This window comes from Macaca thibetana, chromosome 11 (assembly GCF_024542745.1).
Source record: "Macaca thibetana thibetana isolate TM-01 chromosome 11, ASM2454274v1, whole genome shotgun sequence".
NCBI lineage: Eukaryota > Metazoa > Chordata > Mammalia > Primates > Cercopithecidae > Macaca > Macaca thibetana.
Window position 1 is genome coordinate 37124868 of NC_065588.1, and position 11227 is coordinate 37136094.

Consider the following 11227-nt stretch of genomic DNA (forward strand, 5'->3'; position numbering starts at 1 on the left):
CTTCTGAAGAAAGGTTATGCTACCTCTCTCTCTCTATCTATATATATAGATAGAGATTTATGTATATATATAGATATATATAGAGAGAGATGTTCAGACAGAAAATATATATAATAGAAAATCTATATATACACAGAAAATCTATATTTTATATATATATATAGAGAGAGAGAGAGAGAGAGAGAGAGAGAGACAGAGAGAGAGATGAGACTAATCTCATCTAAAAAGAGCAAGTAAGTGCATGTTGAGAATCACCAAAGCAAGAGAGGATAATCAGTATCCCCCAAACTTGTTGATCACAGTCATCTTTCTATCAAGGACCATCACACAGGAATCATATTCTGCCCACAGCTGTGGACAAGTATGTTTTCTGGTAATTTTGTGGTAATTGGAAAAACGTGTTTCAGGACTTTGCTCACCTGTATCATTTAAAACCTCTCTAATTTGCCTTTCTCAGCTTTTAGCTGTTTTCCCAATTGCTTGAGGCTAATCAACACAAGAAAAGCAAGTGTTCTGTTTAGCTACTGAAGACAACAATTTCAGTGAACTTGTTGGAGTACTGGAGCCATTTTTATGAGTAACCACTGGGACGCAGTCAAGGTAGGTGCAGTATTAGAATTTTTCAGCATTTAGATAGATAGATAGATAGATTGATAGATAGATAGATAGATAGATAGATAGACAGATAGATATAGAGAGATACATAGATAGATGTTATGAGACATGTTATTATCCCTATTTTATAGCTGAAGTTTGGGAAAAGGTTTAAAATTTTTTAAAATTTTTTTAAATTAAAAAAAGTAAATAACATGCTCAAGATTACCCAGATTACCCAGCCAGTAAAAGGCAGAGGTAGAGTTTGAACTTTGCTTTGCCTGTTTCCAGAACATCTGACTCTTAGCTGCCATGTGATACTGCTCCCAGTATACCCTTGTGGCTCCTACTAGGACAGGCACTCATTGCCTGCTTTATTGATACTCATATTAGCCAGCTTGTCCTGTTAAAATTTAAACAGCTAAAGATCAAGCAGAAACCAGTAGTCTGCCAAAGCCAGAGTTATTGACTGGATGTAGCAAAGAAACACATACCAGAGCAATCATGGAATATCATGCAGGTGTGAAGGAGAAGTGTCTTATGGAAGGTTTGAGTTCCTGCTGAAGAATTCTGAAGAGGGTGGAAACAAAGTGGCAGTCAGATCTCGATTAGTTTCTGTTTCTGAGGTGGGAATAGGAGGAGCAGGGATTAATTAGAGCTGGGGCTGTCATGAGGGGAGTGCAGTCCACCAATTGAGTATTCCCACTAATAGATGGGACAAGTAGAGCAGGTCTGGGGCACCACTGGTAACAGCACCATCCACTCGGTGAGCAGGTCATGATGGCATTCTACAGCAGCTCTGTGATCTTGGTAGTGTTACCTGCAAACTTTACAGGTGGCATTATCCATGTCTGTCATATGAATCTGAATAAAGGTTTTGTTATTTTTCTGTCTGAGCTGATTTTCACTCTGGTCACAGGGATGTTTTTACTCTTTCAGTTCTCCAAACGTGCTGCTATCCCAGCAGGAGTTTTACTGAACTCAACAATTTTCAACACAAACATCCATTCATGTGTACCTAATACACCTTATATATATTAGGCACATCTCTAGGCAATGGGGAATCAACCATCTAATAAAAACATTTCTTCCAGGGTCATTAATAGACCTTGGAAGAATAAAAAATAATGTCAGGGCCGGGTGCCGTGGCTCACGCCTGTAATCCCAGCACTTTGGAAGACCAAGGCGGGTGGATCACGAGGTCAGGAGATCGAGACCATCCTGGCTAACACGGTGAAACCCCATCTCTACTAAAAAAAATACAAAAAAATTAGGCAGGCGTGGTGGCAGGCTCCTGTAGTCCCAGCTACGCGGGAGGCTGAGGCAGGAGAATGGGGTGACTCCAGGAGGCTCAGCTTGCAGTGAGTGGAGATACACCACCGTACTCCAGCCTGGGTGACAGAGCGAGACTCCGTCTCAAAATAAATAAATAAATAAAATAAATAATAATAATGTTGAACCAGGACTAGTTGGAGGACTCCTGGACTGAGTAGTGAAATCAATGTCTTCTGATATTATATTATGAATTTTGAATTTCATCTCTTTCATAGGAAAATCTATTTTCTGAGCAAAAGTAATCATAGGAAGATATAACCCCTTTCTTTGCCCAGGTTCCTAGAAGTTAGATAGATTATGCAATAGAGAATAAAATGAAAAGAAATATCAGGGGTCCCACTGAAGGTCACAGTGGTTTCCTCTCACCATCTTCTTCCTTAGACCTCCTGTGCTCTGTAATCAAAAACAATTCAGGGCCTACAATGGAGGCATAACTCAATCATTTAACATTATAGGTTGAGTACTTTCTATGTACTAGGCTTGGTATTAGTCAACACAGCTAAAATATGATTTGGATATCATCTCTGTCTTGAAGTTGTTCATAATCTACAGATATTAGCAGTTGTGGTCACAAAATATGACACCACAAAGAGAAAACTCTAAATGTTATGGCATCATTAGCAATAGGCAAGCAGTAGAAACGGAGACTGCATCACAGTGTCCAGACTGAAGCATCAGAAAGGAGGTTTGTATTAAAAACCAAGTAGAGCAGTTTTCTACTTATCAGAAAGCCTGCAGTACTGCTCAACTTTTAATTGAAATTTCTGTTTTCAGCATCTCTCTCCCTATAGCAGGAATTCCTCCTGAAGGAAGTATTAAATCAAAGTTTAGACTTAAAAAAAATCAAGAAATTCCCATGGAAGAGATATAGTACTCCAAATTGGTTTTACATTTCTTCTGATAGGGAAAAATTCCTCACAAGATCAATGATTTGTTCATGCTTAACATTCATCAGCTGTGTGAAAAGGAAAATATATGTTTACTATATACCATATAAGTAGCAGAATTATAATTGATAGCAGTATTCTGATATATATATGCTGTTAGATTCAAAACCAATATATATTGAAAAACTGCTCAAGAATATATGTCATTTAAAATGACATTAAATAGTACTTCAATTAGGTCTCTAATTTATGTTTGGGATGTGGGAGAGAAGTGAAGATGAAGACCAAAATTACATAAGCTTGAGCCATTAGAGAAATTAAATATAACACACATAAATATGGGGAGTTTATTTCAAATATCCTGATGTCAAAGCCACAAATTACGAAATTGTATTTGGTTTCATACTAATACCAAAACATCAAGATGGCATCCACAATTGACTAAATTTATTTCGAGCAGCCACAGTTTGTACTTTGCCAACCCACATATTCAGCCAAGTACATAAATGTGTCCCCGTCACAGATGTAATTTGTGGTCAAAAGAGCATTACGGAGTCCCTGCAGTCATCCTCAGACAAAAAAGGAAAGATCATTTACACTGGGTCAAACATTGAAGTTTAAAGGTTTTACTCTGTGATTGAGGTTTATTATTGGGCATCTTATCAGAATAAAATAATGTGTGGTCTGTGGCATATTTTAAAAAATATGTAGAAAAGTAGAAGGTAAAAAAAAATTACAAGAATACAAAGACCTCTTTGAAAGTTTATGTGTTAGCTATTTTCCATATGACATTTATTATTTTCCTTCTGTGCCCTCGCCTTGACACATTAAGTGCAGAGTGCTGTGTCCTTCTGCATTTCTGAAACTGGTCCCTTGCTAAAGTTATCTGCAGGAACACGGCAGAGAGGTCAAAAGAGCATGGCCTTTGCAGCTGGACAGATCTGAATTCTAATCCTGTCTCTGCCCTCTAGTGACTACTGGGCTTGAGCAAGTCATTTTACCTGACTCAGTTACAAAATATATAAAATTGGGGTAAGAAGACCTACCATTGTATGTTGTTGTAGTCATGTCATAATATACGTAATGAGCCAACCTAGTCTTGTAGGTGGCCATAGGGCAGTAAGTAGCATCGCTCATAGTAATGATAAGTTTACTGTTTGTTATTGAGAGTGTCCTTAGGAGCTCTGCTACTTGAGGGCTGTTTATATTGCCCTTGTTATCTGCCCTGACTTTTTGACACTCACTTTCCTGCTCATTACTAAGAACCACTTTATCTGTATCTGATAAAGCTTTCCCTCTTATGTTTCCAGGCAGCACCAAAAGCCTCAGGCAGGGCGATGTTGAAGACAAGCAAGTAGAAAGACACTATTATCTTCCACCTTATAGGGAACATGAATGTGCTTTTAATGACGAGAGATTCAGGAGAAATGCCCTAAATCAATCTCCCTAAATATAAAAGGACCATGCTAAAGAATGAGCTGTTTATGGTCACTTTTAATATGATAGATAATAATAATTTATTTGGTGGTTTCAAATTTAGAGAATAAACTTTCAAAAATTAACAAAAACTGTTACATTTGTAAGCCATTGACTACATTTTTTTAAATTTATTTATTATTATTATACTTTAAGTTGTAGGGTACATGTGCATAATGTGCAGGTTTGTTACATATGTATACTTGTGCCATGTTGGTGTGCTGCACCCATCAACTCGTCATTTACATCAGGTATAACTCCCAATGCAATCCCTCCCCCCTCCCCCCTCCCCATGATAGGCCCCGGTGTGTGATGTTCCCCTTCCTGAGTCCAAGTGATCTCATTGTTCAGTTCCCACCTATGAGTGAGAACATGCGGTGTTTGGTTTTCTGTTCTTGTGATAGTTTGCTAAGAATGATGGTTTCCAGCTGCATCCATGTCCCTACAAAGGACACAAACTCATCCTTTTTGATGGCTGCATAGTATTCCATGGTGTATATGTGCCACATTTTCTTAATCCAATCTGTCACTGACGGACATTTGGGTTGATTCCAAGTCTTTGCTATTGTGAATAGTGCTGCAATAAACATACATGTGCATGTGTCTTTATAGCAGCATAATTTATAATCCTTTGGGTATATACCCAGTAATGGGATGGCTGGGTCATATGGTACATCTAGTTCTAGATCTTTGAGGAATCACCATACTATTTTCCATAATGGTTGAACTAGTTTACAATCCCACCAACAGTGTAAAAGTGTTCCTATTTCTCCACATCCTCTCCAGCACCTGTTGTTTCCTGACTTTTTAATGATCGCCATTCTAACTGGTGTGAGATGGTATCTCATTGTGGTTTTGATTTGCATTTCTCTGATGGCCAGTGATGATGAGCATTTTTTCATGTGTCTGTTGGCTGTATGAATGTCTTCTTTTGAGAAATGTCTGTTCATATCCTTTGCCCACTTTTTGATGGGGTTGTTTGTGTTTTTCTTGTAAATTAGTTTGAGTTCTTTGTAGGTTCTGGATATTAGCCCTTTGTCAGATGAGTAGATTGCAAAAATTTTCTCCCATTCTGTAGGTTGCCTGTTCACTCTGATGGTAGTTTCTTTTGCTGTGCAGAAGCTCTTTAGTTTAATGAGATCCCATTTGTCAATTTTGGCTTTTGCTGCCATTGCTTTTGGTGTTTTAGACATGAAGTCTTTGCCCATGCCTATGTCCTGAATGGTAGTACCTAGGTTTTCCTCTAGGATTTTTATGGTATTAGGTCTAACATTTAAGTCTCTAATCCATCTTGAATTAATTTTCGTATAAGGAGTAAGGAAAGGATCCAGTTTCAGCTTTCTACTTACGGCTAGCCAATTTTCCCAGCACCATTTATTAAATAGGGAATCCTTTCCCCATTTCTTGTTTCTCTCAGGTTTGTCAAAGATCAGATGGCTGTAGATGTGTGGTATTATTTGTGAGGACTCTGTTCTGTTCCATTGGTCTATATCTCTGTTTTGGTACCAGTACCATGCTGTTTTGGTTACTGTAGCCTTGTAGTAGAGTTTGAAGTCAGGTAGCGTGATGCCTCCAGCTTTGTTCTTTTGACTTAGGATTGTCTTGGAGATGCGGGCTCTTTTTTGGTTCCATATGAACTTTAAAGCAGTTTTTTCCAATTCTGTGAAGAAACTCATTGGTAGCTTGATGGGGATGGCATTGAATCTATAAATTACCTTGGGCAGTATGGCCATTTTCACGATATTGATTCTTCCTATCCATGAGCATGTTATGTTCTTCCATTTGTTTGTGTCCTCTTTTATTTCACTGAGCAGTGGTTTGTAGTTCTCCTTGAAGAGGTCCTTTACATCCCTTGTAAGTTGGATTCCTAGGTATTTTATTCTCTTTGAAGCAATTGTGAATGGAAGTTCATTCCTGATTTGGCTCTCTGGTGTATAAGAATGCTTGTGATTTTTGCACATTAATTTTGTATCCTGAGACTTTGCTGAAGTTGCTTATCAGCTTAAGGAGATTTTGGGCTGAGACAATGGGGTTTTCAAAATATACAATCATGTCATCTGCAAAGAGGGACAATTTGACTTCTTCTTTTCCTAACTGAATACCCTTGATTTCTTTCTCTTGCCTAATTGCCCTAGCCAGAACTTCCAACACTATGTTGAATAGGAGTGGTGAGAGAGGGCATCCCTGTCTTGTGCCAGTTTTCAAGGGAATGTTTCCAGTTTTTGCCCATTCAGTATGATATTGGCTGTGGGTTTGTCATAAATAGCTCTTATGATTTTGAGGTACATTCCATCAATACCGAATTTATTGAGCGTTTTTAGCATGAAGGGCTGTTGAATTTTGTCAAAAGCCTTTTCTGCATCTATTGAGATAATCATGTGGTTCTTGTCTTTGGTTCTGTTTATATGCTGGATTATGTTTATTGATTTGCGAATGTTGAACCAGCCTTGCATCCCAGGGATGAAGCCCACTTGATCATGGTGGATAAGCTTTTTGATGTGTTGCTGAATCCGGTTTTTGGTATCAGGTTTTTGGTATTTGGCTTTGGTATCAGGATGATGTTGGCCTCATAAAATGAGTTAGGGAGGATTCCCTCTTTTTCTATTGATTGGAATAGTTTCAGAAGGAATGGTACCAACTCCTCCTTGTACCTCTGGTAGAATTCAGCTGTGAATCCATCTGGTCCTGGACTTTTTTTGGTTGGTAGGCTATTAATTATTACCTCAATTTCAGAGCCTGCTATTGGTCTATTCAGGGATTCAACTTCTTCCTGGTTTAGTCTTGGAAGAGTGTAAGTGTCCAGGAAATTATCCATTTCTTCTAGATTTTCCAGTTCATTTGCGTAGAGGTGTTTATAGTATTCTCTGATGGTAGTTTGTATTTCTGTGGGGTCGGTGGTGATATCCCCTTTATCATTTTTAATTGCGTCAATTTGATTCTTCTCTCTTTTCTTCTTTATTAGTCTGGCTAGTGGTCTGTCAATTTTGTTGATCTTTTCAAAAAACCAACTCCTGGATTCATTGATTTTTTGGAGGGTTTTTTGTGTCTCTATCTCCTTCAGTTCTGCTCTGATCTTAGTTATTTCTTGCCTTCTGCTAGCTTTCGAATGTGTTTGCTCTTGCTTCTCTAGTTCTTTTAATTGCGATGTTAGAGTGTGAATTTTAGATCTTTCCTGCTTTCTCTTGTGGGCATTTAGTGCTATAAATTTCCCTCTACACACTGCTTTAAATGTGTCCCAGAAATTCTGGTATGTTGTATCTTTGTTGTCATTGGTTTCAAAGAACATCTTTATTTCTGCCTTCATTTCGTTATGTACCCAGTAGTCATTCAGGAGCAGGTTGTTCAGTTTCCATGTAGTTGAGCGGTTTTGATTGAGTTTCTTAGTCCTGAGTTCTAGTTTGATTGCACTGTGGTCTGAGAGACAGTTTGTTATAATTTCTGTTCTTGTACATTTGCTGAGGAGTGCTTTACTTCCAATTACGTGGTCAATTTTGGAGTAAGTATGATGTGGTGCTGAGAAGAATGTATATTCTGTTGATTTGGGGTGGAGAGTTCTATAGATGTCTATTAGGTCTGCTTGCTGCAGAGATGAGTTCAATTCCTGGATATCCTTGTTAACTTTCTGTCTTGTTGATCTGTCTAATGTTGACAGTGGAGTGTTGAAGTCTCCCATTATTAATGTTTGGGAGTCTAAGTCTCTTTGTAAGTCTCTAAGGACTTGCTTTATGAATCTGGGTGCTCCTGTATTGGGTGCATATATATTTAGGATAGTTAGCTCTTCCTGTTGAATTGATCCCTTTACCATTATGTAATGGCCTTCTTTGTCTCTTTTGATCTTTGATGGTTTAAAGTCTGTTTTATCAGAGACTAGTATTGCAACCCCTGCTTTTTTTTGTTCTCCATTTGCTTGATAAATCTTCCTCCATCCCTTTATTTTGAGCCTATGTATGTCTCTGCGTGTGAGATGGGTCTCCTGAATACAGCAGACTGATGGGTCTTGACTCTTTATCCAGTTTGCCAGTCTGTGTCTTTTAATTGGAGCATTTAGTCCATTTACATTTAAGGTTAATATTGTTATGTGTGAACTTGATCCTGCCATTATGATATTATCTGGTTATTTTGCTCGTTAGTTGATGCAGTTTCTTCCTAGCCTCGATGGTCTTTACATTTTGGCATGTTTTTGCAATGGCTGGTACCGGTTGTTCCTTTCTATGTTTAGTGCTTCCTTCAGGGTCTCTTGTAAGGCAGGCCTAGTGGTGACAAAATCTCTAAGCATTTGCTTATCTGTAAAGGATTTTATTTCTCCTTCATTTATGAAACTTAGTTTGGCTGGATATGAAATTCTGGGTTGAAAATTCTTTTCTTTAAGACTGTTGAATATTGGCCCCCACTCTCTTCTGGCTTGTAGAGTTTCTGCTGAGAGATCTGCTGTTAGTCTGATGGGCTTCCCTTTGTGGGTAACCCGACCTTTCTCTCTGGCTGCCCTTAAGATTTTTTCCTTCATTTCAACTTTGGTGAATCTGGCAATTATGTGTCTCGGAGTTGCTCTTCTCGAGGAGTATCTTTGTGGCATTCTCTGTATTTCCTGGATTTGAATGTTGGCCTGCCCTACTAGGTTGGGGAAGTTCTCCTGGATGATATCCTGAAGAGTGTTTTCCAACTTGGTTCCATTTTCCCCCTCACTTTCAGGCACCCCAATCAGACGTAGATTTGGTCTTTTTACATAATCCCATACTTCTTGCAGGCTTTGTTCATTTCTTTTTCTTCTTTTTTCTTTTGGTTTCTCTTCTCGCTTCATTTCATTCATTTGATCCTCAATCGCAGATACTCTTTCTTCCAGTTGATCGAGTCAGTTACTGAAGCTTGTGCATTTGTCACGTATTTCTCGTGTCACGGTTTTCATCTCTTTCATTTCGTTTATGACCTTCTCTGCATTAATTACTCTAGCCATGAATTCTTCCAGTTTTTTTTCAAGATTTTTAGTTTCTTTGCGCTGGGTACGTAATTCCTCCTTTAGCTCTGAGAAATTTGATGGACTGAAGCCTTCTTCTCTCATCTTGTCAAAGTCATTCTCCGTCCAGCTTTGATCCGTTGCTGGCGATGAGCTGCGCTCCTTTGCCGGGGGAGATGCGCTCTTATTTTTTGAATTTCCAGCTTTTCTGCCCTGCTTTTTCCCCATCTTTGTGGTTTTATCTGCCTCTGGTCTTTGATGATGGTGATGTACTGATGGGGTTTTGGTGTAGGTTGATGATGGTGATGTACTGATGGGGTTTTGGTGTAGGTGTCCTTCCTGTTTGATAGTTTTCCTTCTAACAGTCAGGACCCTCAGCTGTAGGTCTGTCGGAGATTGCTTGAGGTCCACTCCAGATCCTGTTTGCCTGGGTATCAGCAGCAGAGGCTGCAGAAGATAGAATATTTCTGAACAGCGAGTGTACCTGTCTGATTCTTGCTTTGGAAGCTTCCTCTCAGGGGTGTACTCCACCCTGTGAGGTGTGGGGTGTCAGACTGCCCCTAGTGGGGGATGTCTCCCAGTTAGGCTACTCAGGGTTCAGGGACCCACTTGAGCAGGGAGTCTGTCCCTTCTCAGATCTCAACCTCCGTGTTGGGAGATCCACTGCTCTCTTCAAAGCTGTCAGACAGAGTCGTTTGCGTCTGCAGAGGTTTGGGCTGTGTTTGTTATTGTTTACTGTGCCCTGTTCCCAGAGGTGGAGTCTACAGAGACAGGCAGGTTTCCTTGAGCTGCTGTGAGCTCCACCCAGTTCGAGCTTCCCAGCAGCTTTGTTTACCTACTTAAGCCTCAGCAATGGCGGGCGCCCCTCCCCCAGCCTCGCTGCTGCCTTGCCTGTAGATCACAGACTGCTGTGCTAGCAATGAGGGAGGCTCCGTGGGTGTGGGACCCTCCTGGCCAGGTGTGGGATATGATCTCCTGGTGTGCCTGTTTGCTTAAAGCGCAGTATTGGGGTGGGAGTTACCCGATTTTCCAGGTGTTGTGTGTCTCAGTTCCCCTGGCTAGGAAAAGGGATTCCCTTCCCCCTTGCACTTCCCAGGTGAGGCAATGCCTCGCCCTGCTTCAGCTCTCGCTGGTCGGGCTGCAGCAGCTGACCAGCACCGATCGTCCAGCACTCCCCAGTGAGATGAACCCAGTACCTCAGTTGAAAATGCAGAAATCACCGGTCTTCTGTGTCGCTCGCGCTGGGAGTTGGAGACTGGAGCTGTTCCTATTCGGCCATCTTGCTCCGCCCCCTCTGACTACATTTTTTAGGCCTTCACTCATTCTAGCAGCATGTTCATTGAAGATAGTACCAGCCAGGCATAGTGGCTCATACCTGTAATCCCAGCACTTTGGGAGGCTGAGGCCGGAGGGTCACTTGGGCCCAGGAGTTTGAGGCTGCAGTGAGCTATCACTGAACTACTACACTCCAGGCTGAGCAAGAGAACAAGACTCTGTCTCTTAAAAGATAATAATTAATTTATTAAAAAAGAAAATAGTGCCTAATAGTTGTGGACACTGGGAAGATAGAGTATGACTTGGTCCTACTTTACAGCAGTTTCTCAAAAATCCTCACAGCAGTTTCTCAAAAGTCCTCATGTCATCAGGACCCATAAACTTACTTGATTATAGGAGTATCCCTTCTAAGTGTCACCCAAGATATGAAATAAGTCCATAGCATATTATAATACATCATTTCAATTTTTAATTCACAATATAATATCTCAGGGCAATTGTTCTTTAGGTAAAAATTGAATGAGATTATTTAATATTATCAGAAATACATTACTTTAAATCATTCCATATAAGTGTATAAATGTCTTAAAACCATTGGGATGTGAAATTATGCAAGATCTACCTAGCATACCTATGTTGTCATTATCTCAGGAAAAATTATTTGTATTTTTACTGTTATCTCTTTATCTTATTTTTATAAAGCTTACTT

General features: G+C 39.8%; 1 protein-coding gene across 4 annotated transcripts in view; it reads left to right on the forward strand.

Annotated features, from left to right (window-relative positions):
• CNTN1 (contactin 1) overlaps positions 1 to 11227 on the forward strand; it is a 392585-nt gene that overhangs the window by 378590 nt on the left and 2768 nt on the right. The window lies entirely within an intron of this gene.